The sequence below is a fragment of the Nelumbo nucifera genome, chromosome 3 (assembly GCF_055504915.1).
Source record: "Nelumbo nucifera cultivar China Antique chromosome 3, China Antique-T2T, whole genome shotgun sequence".
NCBI classification, from domain to species: domain Eukaryota; kingdom Viridiplantae; phylum Streptophyta; class Magnoliopsida; order Proteales; family Nelumbonaceae; genus Nelumbo; species Nelumbo nucifera.
In genome coordinates this window covers 10143263-10158368 of record NC_142651.1, presented here as the reverse complement: position 1 = coordinate 10158368, position 15106 = coordinate 10143263, and positions in this window count along the sequence as shown.

Below are 15106 nucleotides of genomic sequence, written 5' to 3'. Positions count from 1 at the left end.
TGCATGTAAGGTCGGTGTGAAGCGCCCTGCGTGAGGAGCGGATCTTTTTTTATGCATTGTTGTGGCCCCATTTTACTTCATTTCATCCGATTCGAGATGGAGTCACAACAATTTAATTTACTATGCCATGCACGGGATGGGGAACTCCTCCCTGTCACTTGCCCCCGTAGTCAGGATATTTTATCCATCCCTATCTCGTTTTTTGTGCTGGGATGGGTTCAAGGCCAAGAACTCATTCTATGGGGAATCCTAAAATTTTTTCACCTCAAACAATTACCTAAAAATAATATAATTTGTAGATACTTTACAAATAGGATTATGAGAAATTTGAGGTATTTTAGAAATTGGATTATGACAATTTGGGAGTGTTTTATATATGGAATTATGGGATCCTATGATTATAAGAATATGAGGAAAACTTATAAATATTATAAAAAATCAATATTAAATCTACTAATATTTTATAAATTTACCATTGGGTTTGGGGAATTATATGCAAACTTAATCCCTTCCCCGTCCCTGATTTGTAGCATAAATATTTTCCACGTCCCTTCCCTATCTCTTCCCCATCCCTATTTAAAATTCGAGATAACTTGCCACATTCGAGGTGGGGCAAGGTAGGGCCCTAGTTTTATAGGAAAAACTGCATCCCTACAATTTTAATAATTTTCTATGACCAATTAACTAATAGTAAATTAAATAACAATAGATTATAATATTTGATGGCAACTTCCAAAAATTATTGATATTATTATTGATTAGAAAAAAAGTGTATAGTAAGTTAGTTATTTATAATATCAATAAATTAATGTAAATTATTTACTTTTTAAGCCTAAATTATTTACTATTAATCAAAGTGATGTAATTATAGTAAATTAATGTAATTATGGTAAATTACATTAAGTTTAATTAAAAGTAAATCATTTGTTATTAATTAATATTAAACCAACTATGGTTGAAGTCAACCAAGTGGTCTAGACCAGTGTGGACAGGTTTAATAATTTTCCTAAACTATTTCATAATTATCTATTAAAATAATAATAATAGATTGTTATTTAAATATATATGAAACAACTTATGATAGATTAATTTCTTAATTTAGTTTTCCTGAAATTTTTAATAATTATTTACTTGAATAATAATAATAATAATAGACTACTATTTAAATAGTTTTGGATAATTTTTTTGTATATTAATTTCCTATTTTTTAAATTATTATTTATTTAAAAATTTATGGATTATTAGTTAAAGAGTTTCCTTGAATTATTTGATAATCATTAACGATAATTATTGATTTTATAGAGATTAGTAAATTATATCAATTAGTAATATCGTTTATGAATAAATAATTGTTGTAAAAATTTAATGAAAAATTATTAAATTATAATAATTAGTGTAAAAAATTTTGACTTTTCAAATGTCACTTAATGGATGATTAGCGGACTTGTTAACGGCAGGTACTAGATTGTCACATTTTTAAAGTTCGGGTACAAGGATTGTCACATTTTTAACGTTTGGTACTGGATTATCCCATTTTAAAGTTTGAGGACCAAATTGTCACTCGAGCTAAAGTATAGAGTATTGATTGATCGGGAATTTTCCCTTTTAATAATTGCTAGATAAAAACTTGCTAAATTTTAATATTTTTGTTAACTTTAGTGATTTTATTAATTATAGTTATTAGGCTTCAAATTATATATACATTGCACGTTATAGGTTTCTAGATGAACTGGAACCGTTTTAACATTGTATTTATTAATAAATACAGTGAATTATTTAAAAATATAATAATTATTATCACTAAAATAAAATACTATATTGAATAAATAATGTCTTTATTAAAAAATTATAAGTATTAAAAATATTGTAATTATTAAAACCCTGTATTTATTGAATATATGGCTAATTTATTAAATAATATTAACTAATAAATACAATAATTAATTAAGTACTATTAATTAATAAATACTGTAATTAACTAAATACTTTTAATTATTAAATACTGTATTTGTTAAAATATAGTTAATTATTAAAAGTAATGTAATTATTTATTTACTGTTCATTAATAAATACTAATGATTAATTAATAAATTCATTATTTATTAATGTAATTATTAATACTAATTTTAATAAGAATTTAATTTATTAAAAATTTTAAATAATATTAATTATTAAAAAATACTATGGTTATTAAAATATTGTAATTGTTAAATTACTATATTTATTTAAAATACATTAATTTTCTTAAAATTGTCATATTTTCAGAAATATTGGTATTTTATTGGATAAAACTAATTAAATATAATTTTCTGGTAATTAAATATAATTTTTTGGTAATTAAATGTAATTTTGTGCTAATTATAACTTAAATTATAATTACTGTTAATTATAGTTTTAAAAATAATTATTGTTGATTTTCAATATTTTTCAATAATTTATGGCTTGGGTATTTTTAATAATTTTTTGGTATTTCTTAATAATAAAACACTATTAATTGTACTTTTTTGTTTTTTTCAATAAACAACCTTTTTAATATAAAATACTATTATTTTTCAATATTTTTAATTATTTTCATTATTTTAATTACGTTTAGGTTTTCAGAATTTTCTGGATTTTTAATTAATTGTTGGTATTATTTCATTATTATTCAATAATTTTTGCAATCAAATATTGTTAATAAAACGGGTTCTACATTTTAAATTTTTGTTAATTTTTATCATTTTTAATGAGTCCACTGTGCACAATAAAGGTCTCAACTCATAAAATTTATTAATTAATTAAAGTGCATTAATACCAAGTTATCTAATAATATTATTAAAACTATTAATTAAATTTTTATATTTAAATTTCTTATTTTTATTAGCATTTATTAAGTTTGAATTTTAAGTGAAATTGAAACACATTTTTAATATTATTAAGCTTTGTTAATATTTATTTTAAGTGAAAAATAAGTGGATTTTTTATTTTTTTTATTGTTTAACCTCAACCTATTTATATTATTATAATCATCAATATAATTTAGTTTGTCACATCTGCCCCCCACAAAAAACACCCGAAAAATGTCCCACAACATATCCCAATCGTTATTGGGAACACTTCCCACCGACAAATACTAGAGATATTCACAAAGCATGATTAGATGTGCATGTGGGACATTTTTGGGGCATGTTCTGTGGGGGCAGATGTGAAATCAACTTAGTTACATGAATTAAAATTTATATGGATATAGTTTTAATTTAGTTAACATGTTTAAATATCATTTTCTTCTATAATAAAATTATTTAGAAAACAACTTTGCGTTATTGACAATAGTAAAAATAAGTTGCCATGTTATGATGATTATCATGCATAACCAATAATGTTATTTATATAAATTAATAAAGATAGAAATTAACTTTTCATTTGTAATCTTCTTTTACTTTTGGAATACATAAATCAATAGCATCCACGAGATTATTCCATGAAGTAAACTTTGTTGGCACTAACTTGTTATGTACAATAAAGTATGCTAAAATTAAATAAAATAATTGTTTAAAATATTTAAAATATTTTGTATAAATATAATATAAAATACATGTACATACTTGTAACCCACAAGAAAAACAATAATATAGTTTTTTAGGGAATAATATCGTAGCAATAATAATAATATGCTACATCAGTTTCATATATGAACCTAGTTCAAGGAGTTGAAATTATGGGTCAAGATTAGCCTTTCGTACATTGCACCCAACGGAACATAATACAAAAGTAGGGATGATAATTTATAGTTGAGATGAGGGGACAAGCCAAGAAATTTCCAAGCTAGGCCTAGGCCTTGTGTTCATACCTAGGCCCAAAAGTTTTACTACTAGATTGGGCTCAATGTATCTACAATAATATATATGTATGTATTATGTATGCATAGGAATTATTACTTTCCCTGTTGGTAAAATATAAAATTTGCAAACATGAGAACACGGATTTAGGGATGCAAATGATCTGATTTGATTTGAAGTCCAATCCTATATTCTCGGATTCAAATAGCCCCATCTTGGATCTTTGGATCGGATTAGATTTGAATCACCCCCTATCTGATCTGATATATATGTTACTTATTTATATAAATATATAACACACATACATATATATGTTATTTATTTGTTTATAAATATATTTTTTTATTGGTTGTATTATTTTTTTATAAAAAAATGTATTTATATGAAGGAAATAGTTGAAAAGATACTTGCAATTTTTATTGTTCTTTATTTAAATTATTATGTTTCATTTTTTACTTTAATAGTTTATTAATTACAAAAAATCAAATCGAATTGGATCAAATAAAAAAATCCTGCTTCATCATTGGATTTGAATTCAAATCTGTGTTTATTAGATCCGATCGAATCTTCAATTAACAGTATCGGATATGATTTAGATATTCCCTTATTTGGTCTACCCCTCCTAAGGCCCCAAATGTCTAAGGCAATATTGGGTAACCCATTATATATAATATATATTATACATATATTTTATATTATATAAATTATACCATGTATTTCATACATATATATGTGATATTATATAGATCCTTAAATTTTGTATGATTTAATTAGTAGTTTAGGCCCAAAGTGTGGCCCAACCCATAATCACCCCTAAGCCAAACAAGATTATGTAACTGGCCCCATATAGTTGGGACAACGAGGTAAGGTTTTAATGATCATGATTCATTAACATGGGCTTTATCATTAAATGTTGCATATGATATGATATCAATCAAATCAATTTTTTTTAGCAAAAGAAAAAGTAATTCATTGCTTATTACATCAGTGCAATAGTTTATGAGTGTACAAACCATATCATTTAGAATCATTTTGGAAAGAGTGGAAAATATTAATATGTACATTTCAAAAGGTTTAGAAATATCATATACAAGGTTTTGCATTGTATAGGTATGATCATAACAATCTTTTTATGCATAAGTATTCTTTTAATGTATTTGTATGGTAAAGTATGAGCTAACATATTTTACTCCTATCTTATATACAAATAGTTAACATCCTCCATTTCACATGCTATCATCATTAAATTTGCCATATGCAGTCGATCAATCATACTATTTTATTAGATATGTAATTTTCTATATTGTATCCCCAACCTTTTAAAGTCATTATTGACCATTGGTGACAATTAAACTTGTTTATTGGCCTGAACGGATCGAAGCCCAAGTCCAAAACAATGTAAAGTCAAGCCCAAAGCCCGATCCAGGAACAGGTCTAAAGACGATACATCTATTTACTGCAACCAATGATTAAAGTATCAGTATCGGGTATCATATCGAACAAGTAGGATATGGATACGGATACAGTTTGGAAACGCATGGATATGAACGAAAAAGATGGAAACATATGGATACACTAGGGAAACACATACAAATTTCACAAATACATTAATAGCACTAAATTTAAGATAAAAATGATCACAAAATAGTATATAAATACATTGCAAATGTAAATATTATATATGAAGAAATATATTACAATTAGTGTACTAGGATGCATAATTTTATTTACAGTGTATCAATCAAGAGTCCAAGACACTAAACATATGCATCGATTATATTTTAATTATTATGACAATTATTTTTTATTTTAATATTTTAAAATTTTAACATTAAAAAAAAGTCAACAAAAAATAAAATTTAAAGTGCAAATTAAAATATAAATTAATAATTTATAATAATATAATATTAACTTAAAAGTATATCAAATTTGTTGCAATTTATAAAATACATATCATATACAAATTCATAGTTTTTAATTACTAAAATAATTATTCTATTATTAATATATTTATTTATATAAATTTTATGAAATAAAAAATCATTTTTTGAAATAAATGTAGATTAATGGATTTGATAGATTCAATTAAATATTATATTCTTAAATACTTTGTATATAATATTTTTATTTTTTTGTAATCAATAAATATGTTGTTATTACTTATTAATATAAATTAAAATATTAGTTAATAACTAGTAAAAGAATATAAACATTTTAAGATTTATATCATGCACAAATTTATAAATTTTAAGTATTAAAATAATTATTCTATTATTGATATTCTATTTGTACAAATTTCTTGATATTAAAAATTATATTTTTTTATATAAATGTGGATTTAATACATTATTTATTCTATTAGTTTATAAAATACTATTTTTAAATAATATATATTTTTTAATTTTTAGTTATAATTGTTAAATACATATATGTGCTTTTTATTTAAATTGCATGTGAGCACAACAAGTTAATAAAATTTATTTTATTTCACTTTATATCATGAAATGGAGTGTGGCTTAGTGGTTGTTAAGTGATTTGTGTTTGAATCACCTCATTCACATTTTTTGATAAAGTTGATAGACGCAATGTGTATCGATCGATATAATGCAATACCGACACCAATACGCCCCATATTTAAATCATTGACTGCAACTAATAAGCGTGTATGTGGGGTAATTCTACATGATGATAATGATAGTAGTAATGTATCCAATTATTTTTATAAATAGGTATTTTTTGTTTTTGTTGTTTTTATATGCTTTTTTTGTTGTTTATTATTAATCGGATGCATATTACAAAATCTGAATATGATTACATAAACATCCCATATAAATATGTGATAATCAGATCGAGTTGTGAAATTTCAAGTATCATTGTCAGGTCTATCTACTTGGCTAGATCATTCTTTATAAAATATTTCATCTTTTTTGTGTTTTTTTATTCTATTCATTTATTAAAGAAATGTAAGATTTAAATAGAGGGAACTGAATGAAGTAAAAAGTAGTAGTTCAATTTACAATCTAAACATCACAATTAAATAGGGACTAAATTAAATTTTAATCAAAATAAAGTTCCATAATCTTATTTATATCTTTAAAAGTAGTGTAAATATAAAATTATAGATGTGCTCATTTTTTTCTATATTATTTCATATTTTAATGTAAAAATAATTATGATATGTCACACTTACTTTTTGTTTAATATGATAATTAATTAATATTATCAATGTGTTTGTTTTTTTTGCAGCATTCATGTATTTTTCATTTATTTGTATTTTTATATTTTATTTTTTATTTATCACATTAAATATTAACACATTTGACCACCCAAAAGTTGAACTATTGATATTTTCCAAATGGTACAATAATTTCATTTTTGGTTAGTTGTAAAGTATGCATTTCATTTTCATTATTAATAAAAATAATTATTTTAATTACACTTATTTTGTTTAATTTGATTAGTAAAAATATCATAAATGTGTACTTTTCTACATTTTTCTAATTTTCTGTTTTAAAAGTTTTATTGCATAACTATGACTTCATAGGTTTATCAATTTGATTCAAATGGTTGAACTGTTTAGCCACCACTTGGATAAAGAATGGTTTTGTTTTTTAGTCAGTTTTAAAATATATGAGCTTATATTATTAAAAATATTGATATAACTTAAATATAGAATTTAATAAAAGAAAATAAGAGTTAATACCTTTAAATATAAGGGGATTAAATGAGATGGAAAATAAATAATTGAATTTGCATTTTCAACCATTACAATTATAGATGTAATAAATAGACAAAGATGACATTTTAGTAGTCATCAAAAGTTGGCATTAAATTTGTAATAAAATGGCATTCATACACTTTATCGAACAAAGAAAAAGAGGATAATTGTAGTCCAAAAAAATTTTACTATGCATCTGCACTTATATTATATATATATTACTCATTTATCAAAAAAATATAAGATTTAAATAAAGGGGATTGAATTAGGTTAAAATTAGTAGTTTAATTGGCGATCTAAACCTTACAATTAAATAGGGACTAAATTAAAAAAATGAGACGATCGAATCATTATTTTACAAAAAAATGAGACAATCTAAACCTTGCCTTTAAACTAATTCAAAATTTTTTCTTTATTTTAAGTTGTAATAACAAAAAATTGGTACTTCAATAAATAAATTAAAAAACAAAAAAAAAATCGATGCAAGAGATGAGAGATTAAGCATCAGTTCTGTTTTTGCCCTGAACCGCTATTTTACAAAAAAAAAAAAAAATCGTTGAAATGGTTAGAGAACCATTGATCTGAATGGTTTAACTGTTAAAATGTTTGACCCAATTAACAGTTCTCGAAATGCTTTCAAACTAATTTAATTATTTATTTATTTTAAAAATATAAATTAGTAAATAAAAAATTACAAAAAACAAACTTTCAGATCTCAAAATATTGTTTGATTATTCCCAATGGCCAAAATTAGTTAGGGTTTTAGTTATTCCATTTTAATTTTGAATTTTCTCATTTATGTGATTCTTTTTAAGTTGTAACAAGAAAAAATTGCAACTCCAATAATTAAATTAAAAAATCGATGCAAGAAATGATAGATTAAACATTGATCTTATATTAAAATATGAGACACACCAGATGGCATGGGATTTGTGAGAGATTTAGAGATATAAGAAGACAGCAAGCGGTGTTGTAGCAGCATGATGATGAACAAGGAGACCACTACCGATGATTCCGGCAAACAATTATGCAATAATTCTCGGTGAACATGGTGACAACTATCTCCAACAATGCTTCATTCTCTCATCTTTCTTATTATTTTTCTTCTCACTTATCAACTTTAACCAGTTGTCTCTTTGTCAAAGTCTTACACTCCCCTCTCTTAATAATGTATATATATATGGTGGACTTTAATCTAATCCTAACATAAGGGTCAAAATAAAATGTTACATTGTATTTTACATTTTATCGGTTTAACCCGCTCAAACTGAATAGTTGAATTGTTGACTTGGAAAACAAAAGCCAAAAGCAGTTCCATTTCTAAATCGATTTTTAAAACATTGATTTTAATCAAAAGAGAGTTCCACAATTTTATTTATATTTTTAATAGTGGTGTAAATATAAAATTATATATGTGTTAAAAAGTTTCTATAATTTTTATTGCATTTTTGTGTGGAAAAATAATTCTAATATGCCACACTTAATTTTTGTTCAATATGATAATTAAATACATGATATTATACATGGTGCCTAAATATTTTTTTTGCAAAACTTATGTATTTTTATATTTTATTATTTATTTATGACATTAAAGGTTAACACATTTAACCCAAAAGTTTAGCTATTTATTATTAATTGTTTATATTTCAGTTTTGATTATTTATAAATTATGTATTTCATTTTCATTATCAAGAAAAATAATTATTGTTTATTACACTTATTTCTTAATTTGATTAATAAAAATATCATTAATGTGCTTGTTTTTTTACATTTTTATATTTAAATGATTTTATTACCTAACTATGACTTCATAGGTTGACCAATTTGATTAGAATGGTTGAATTGCTTAACCATCACTTGAATAAGGTTTATATTGTTAAAAATATTGACATAAATATAATTAGTAGCATTTTTTAGTGAAAAATTACTTTGAAATATAGGATTTAATAAGATAAAATGGGATTTAATACCTTAAGTATAAGACTTAATGGGAGGGTATTAAATGAGGTGGAAAGTAATAATTGAAGTTAAATTTTCAACCCTTACAATTAGAGATGGATAAATACACAAATATGGCCATTATAGTAGCCATTAAAGCTGTTATTAAGCTATAATAAAATGACTTTTATATCATTTATTAAACAAAGAAGTAGAGGATAATTTTAATCCAAAAAATGTTTTACATTACATTCACACTTTTATATATAGTATAGATATGAATGAAAAATTTATTGTGTATGAACAACATATCCATAAGCTGAAGTATCCTTTACCTCATTTAAAGATGCATTAATGTATAACTTAATGTACAAAAAATCATGAGAAAGTTAAAATAGCTCTTGGACAGTTTTCATTTGAGTATGTTTGAATTCAGAATTATTCAATATATGAATTCAACTTGGGTCATAGAACATGTGGCCATTAGACTTTATAAATTAACTTTGGCTCATAGGCCATCATTATCATTTGTTTATGCGAATCAATGAGATCATTTTATTTTATAAAAAAATAAAATTAATTAATTACAAATTAATTAAAAACGCATTTCACATAAAAGTAAAAATTAATTATAAACATACATCATCTAATAAATAAAGAAAATCATTATCAGGTTGGACTCCAATATCGATAGAACTATGTTTTATGATTTCATAAGGTCGAGAAAATTGAGGGAAAGTCCTCAATGGGTGAAATGCCTTAAGTCCTAAGGACTTCTTTAAAACGTTTCAAATTCAATAACTTTTTCAACAACCCAACACAACCTAAGAAAATTATTCTCCAGTTCGCCACTACCAAAATGTGGTTCTAGGGTCAATTAGTGACATTTAAATATAACATTTGAAGTGATTAGCCAAGTCGAGTCACATCGTATGAGATGGTTTAAGGGATTATGATATCAATTTGTATAAAGCTTTTCTAGTGCATTAAAAAATATAAGTGATTTAAGTGAACAACATGCAACACCTTGAATTACTTTACAGGTTCAATTATGCCGAAAGACATGATACGGAAAAAATTTAGGGTCCATTTGGTTCGTAGTTGGAATCAGAATGGTCCATTCCCATAGTCTGTTTGGTTCAAACAGGAATGGGAATAGGAATTAAAATCAACAGGAATGAGATTTTATTCCCAAGGGAGGGATAGGTAATGTCCATTCCCTCAAATGGAGGAATGCCATTCCAACAAGAATGGGAATGGGATTCCGATTCCGCCCAACCAAACAATTGGAATCGGAATAGCCCATTCCGATTCTGATTCCATACCCCTATTCTTGCAAATCAAAAGGACCCTTATAACCAATTAGCAAGTATCATAAAAGTAAGAAATCAATCACATGGGTTTTCATCATCAAAATTCATAATTCATAAAGGGGATAAAACCCTTTATCACATAAAGTGATTTGTCCCTCTTCAACGGCTGAATTGTTTTAGTTAGAGTCATTGATAAAATTGTGGGTTTTCATCTTAAAGATGGTTTTTTTTGGTAAGAAATAAATAATCACCGAACATAATGGGGTGACTCGATCCACACATCCATGGTGCAAATATAATCCAGCCTTTTGAGATAGATTATGATCAAGAGGATGCAATAACCATAGTTGCATCTATCAAACGATTATAAAACGTTTTTCAAGAAACATAAACTAGGGGTGTTGGGGAAATATCAAATCAATGTTTACTATTATTCCATTGGCTGTCTATGGCTGCCCATTTAAAAAAAAAAGTCCACTCACCTGATTTTAGTAGTCATCCTACATGGCAATATAAAGATATAATTTAGTGCATTGCATACTAGTAAATATGGATGTAGACCATTTAATACCAATAAATCCTAGTTCTAAGGTCTCGTTTGTTTTTCGGTATGTTAGTTACCCGGGTAAATGCAGTTACCTGGGTAAGTTTTTCCTAGGAAACATTTACCCAGGTAAGTGCATTTACCCATGTTCTTTTTATTTATCATGTAAATAAGGCAATGGCTATTTTAGCCATAAAAGTCCATTATTAAAAGGGCATTTTTGTCTCATTCAAGTGTTGGCAACTTTCCCCCTAGGTGGGAAAGGAAAATTAACTTTCCCTGATCCCCACATAAATATGAAAAAAGAACATGAGATTCTTGGTCAATGGGATACCAACTCCCCCCCCCCACCCACCTCTCAAAATCTGAAAAAAGAACGCCCCCTAAAATAAAAGTTTGTTTTTATGTTCTATTTTATAAAACCTCAACTTATGTGTAAACTTCTAAGGTTATATAAAATAAATACTTATGAGAGATAATTTGGCCCTCCAATGATATAACAACACGTAATATTATAGAATAATAGAATGACACCATTTATCTAAAAAAAAAAAGAAAAAAATGGAATGACACCACAACACTAGGGGTGTCCACGGTTTGGTTAATCGAACCATGGCCCTTTTTTGTAAACCAAACCGATGGTACTGGTTTTTCCATTTTGCCAAACCGAAACCAAACCGGTACCACCGGTTAACCGGTCTGCCAATTTTAGTTTTTGACCGGTTTACTTCTTCGATTTTTTGGTTTTTTATATTTATAATATATATTATAAAAATATATGTATAATATTATATTATAAATAATAAATGATATATAATATATTATAACTATTTTAAAAATATATAATATATTTATAAATAGATAATTATAAATATAATATAAGTATATATATATATATAATGCGTAGAAAATATGTGACATATATTAAAAAAATATATAAAATATACATATAAATATATATACCGGTCGGTTCGGTTAACCATCGGTTTTTTTGTAGGTTAACCGAAAACAAAACCGATCGATTCGATTAATCGCATTTTGCGGTTCGATTTTTCGGTTTTTCATGGACACCCCTACACGGCATCACGTAAATAGACCCTATGAGCACTTCGGACATTTCACAACTGCATCAATGACCTCGACACCACCCTGGTAAACTGAACTGCGAACAACTAGGCAATAACTCAAATCGAAGTAAGAGGTAACCTGCTTCCACCGATTTGACCTGTTTTTGATTAGTGACTTACCTGACTTACCGAGTGACTTCCCCCTTAAGCGAGCTACTCCTCAAAAAGAGAAGTCGATCCACTCCTCAAAAAGATTTAAAGTGGTTAGTATCTTAGAACGTGAGAGTGGGTAGTAAGCCATGTAGCATCTAATAGGGGCAACATTAAAAAAGTAGATACTCTTTGGTTTGGACACGTTTCCACCCACAAACCCACGTCCATTTGTAATTGAATTTTACTCAAAATAATTTATGTTTTCTCCATTATATTCTCTCTTTTAATCTCTAGAAATCATCTATCTTCAGTTCTCAAGCTTTCATTTTTCCAAAATCTAACTATATTTTCCCTACTTTCTACTCATTCTCACGAAATCGAATTTTCCCTCTTTTCAATCTTAATCATTAGGTTATGTTTGATTTGAAGAAAAAGGTAGAGAAAGAAAGGGAAATGTATGAAAATTTATACAAAGTTTGTAAAAGTTTCTCTGCCTTTCCCTTCTCTTTCCTACTTTTTCCTTCAAACCAAACATAGCTAAGGGTCTGCTCAGGAATCCATTCCAATTTACAATGAATCCAATCCATCTTGCTGTCTTGTTGTCAAAAAGATTTGCTTAAGGAAGAAACATACATTTTTACTTTCGTGCTTTAAAAAGGTGTTCACATTTTTCTTTCTTCATTTTCGTTGGACTGCATAGAGTGAGAACTCAAATTCTGCTTCTTTGCAAAAGGATTACAATGAATATGAGTACGTAAAAGTGGTCGCCATGATTAAGAGAAAATATAAAATGTAGTACCAGTTCAGTCTTTTGAATGAATTCCGAAATTGATTGTTTCTTTAGAAAAGAATTGTAAGAAAACATAAAAAATTTGGATTACAATAAATAGTTCACTCTTTTCAATGAAGTCAACTCAGAAACTGAAATAATGTAATGACCCTACTTCTCCTATAAATGCAGAAGAAATAGAGAATATCAAAAAGAGGAGAAAACCAGAAATTCAACCTCAGATCTCCGCCATTTAAATCTACATCTCTACGTTTTACTTGGATGTCTTTGGTTGATGTCCAAATGAACTGGAAAGGTAAGCATTAGACAGATGTAGACTTGACTCTGAATTCATCAATTCCACTTTAAATTGACTTTTAATCAAATCCCACAAGTTTCTGCATTTTGCCTTAAGGTTGATTTTGGTGAGAGAGTCCAACGCAGAAACTGTAGAATTTTAGGCAATCAACCAAGCTTTTTTCGCATGCTTCTTTTGGAATTGTGATTCTATCATTTGAACATGAGGCATGTGATATCTTAAATGGTATAAATTTTTAGCAAAAAGATCCCATAAGTGAATTTTGTGACCGTAAAACCTCATGGGTAGATTCTCTAAAAATTAAAAGAGGGTTTTGAAATCTAGGTTATGGAGGTCATCTTTGTCTTGGCTCAAAGACATTTTACCTGAAGAGTATTACCATTAGCCTCAAGTGTGACTTTTCTTTTGACAGAAGAAGTTGACATGAATTAGCTCATTTTATGGGTCACTTTAAATTTGGAAAGTGGTGGGGATATCGCCCATTTATTGTTGTGTGATGCTTTGTCAAAGGATGGCAAATAAACAGGCATCATTTCTCCTCTCTCTTTCTACTGCTTTTGAGAAACCTTTTTTTTTTCTTTGATGGATTTGTTTCAAACGTTGGTTTTTCTTCAATTGTTTCTGAACATTGGTTTTGTTGTCTAGGTTGTGATGTGAAATGCATTATTTCTCTGTTTGGTTTTTAATCCAATCCAATCGTAGAACATGCGCATGTATATTACTTTTTAAAATTACTTACTACTAATCACTCAGATGTGTGTATTGTTTTATGATCTTATCATATTGGATTCATTACCAACTATATATTTTTCACACCAGATGTTAAATTTTTTTCCATGTTATTATTCTCATCTTTATTTTAATTTTCCCTATTTCTTTTGTTAGTTATTAGTTGAATTATCTTTTTATGTTTTTATTTTTCCACTTTGACCGTACAAACAAGGGGTTCTAATTCCCGACTTAGATTTGAACAACCGTTGCACTCAAACACCCAGTCTATAGGTTTCTAAAACTTGCTACTATCAAACTCAACAAGGTTCTTTCCAAGGTTATTCAGAATTCATCTAACACCGTGAAATTCCTATCCTATCAGATGAAAAATGGTTTAAAAATAGAAATGTATTTAGATTATGCGCCATTTATTGGTGGTTAGGTGTTGCTGCTCATTTGAGCAATGAGGAGAGCAGATTAATTGATATCTCTAGGGCTGTTCATAAGAAGACCCAACCCGATCAATCCGGTCCGACCCAATTCAAGTCGGTTGGGTTTTCTTTAGCACCGGTCGGTTTCGGTTTTTATATGTCAAAATCAAAACCGACCCAAACCGAACCAACTTAATAGTTAATTCCTAGTTACAACCCAAACTTGTACCACACAGGCACATGGGGGGTATTCTTGCTTCACAAAGTTATTGGCCTGTTTTCTCTTAATTTATGTGCTTTCCTTGATGGATGATGTTGTTAGCTA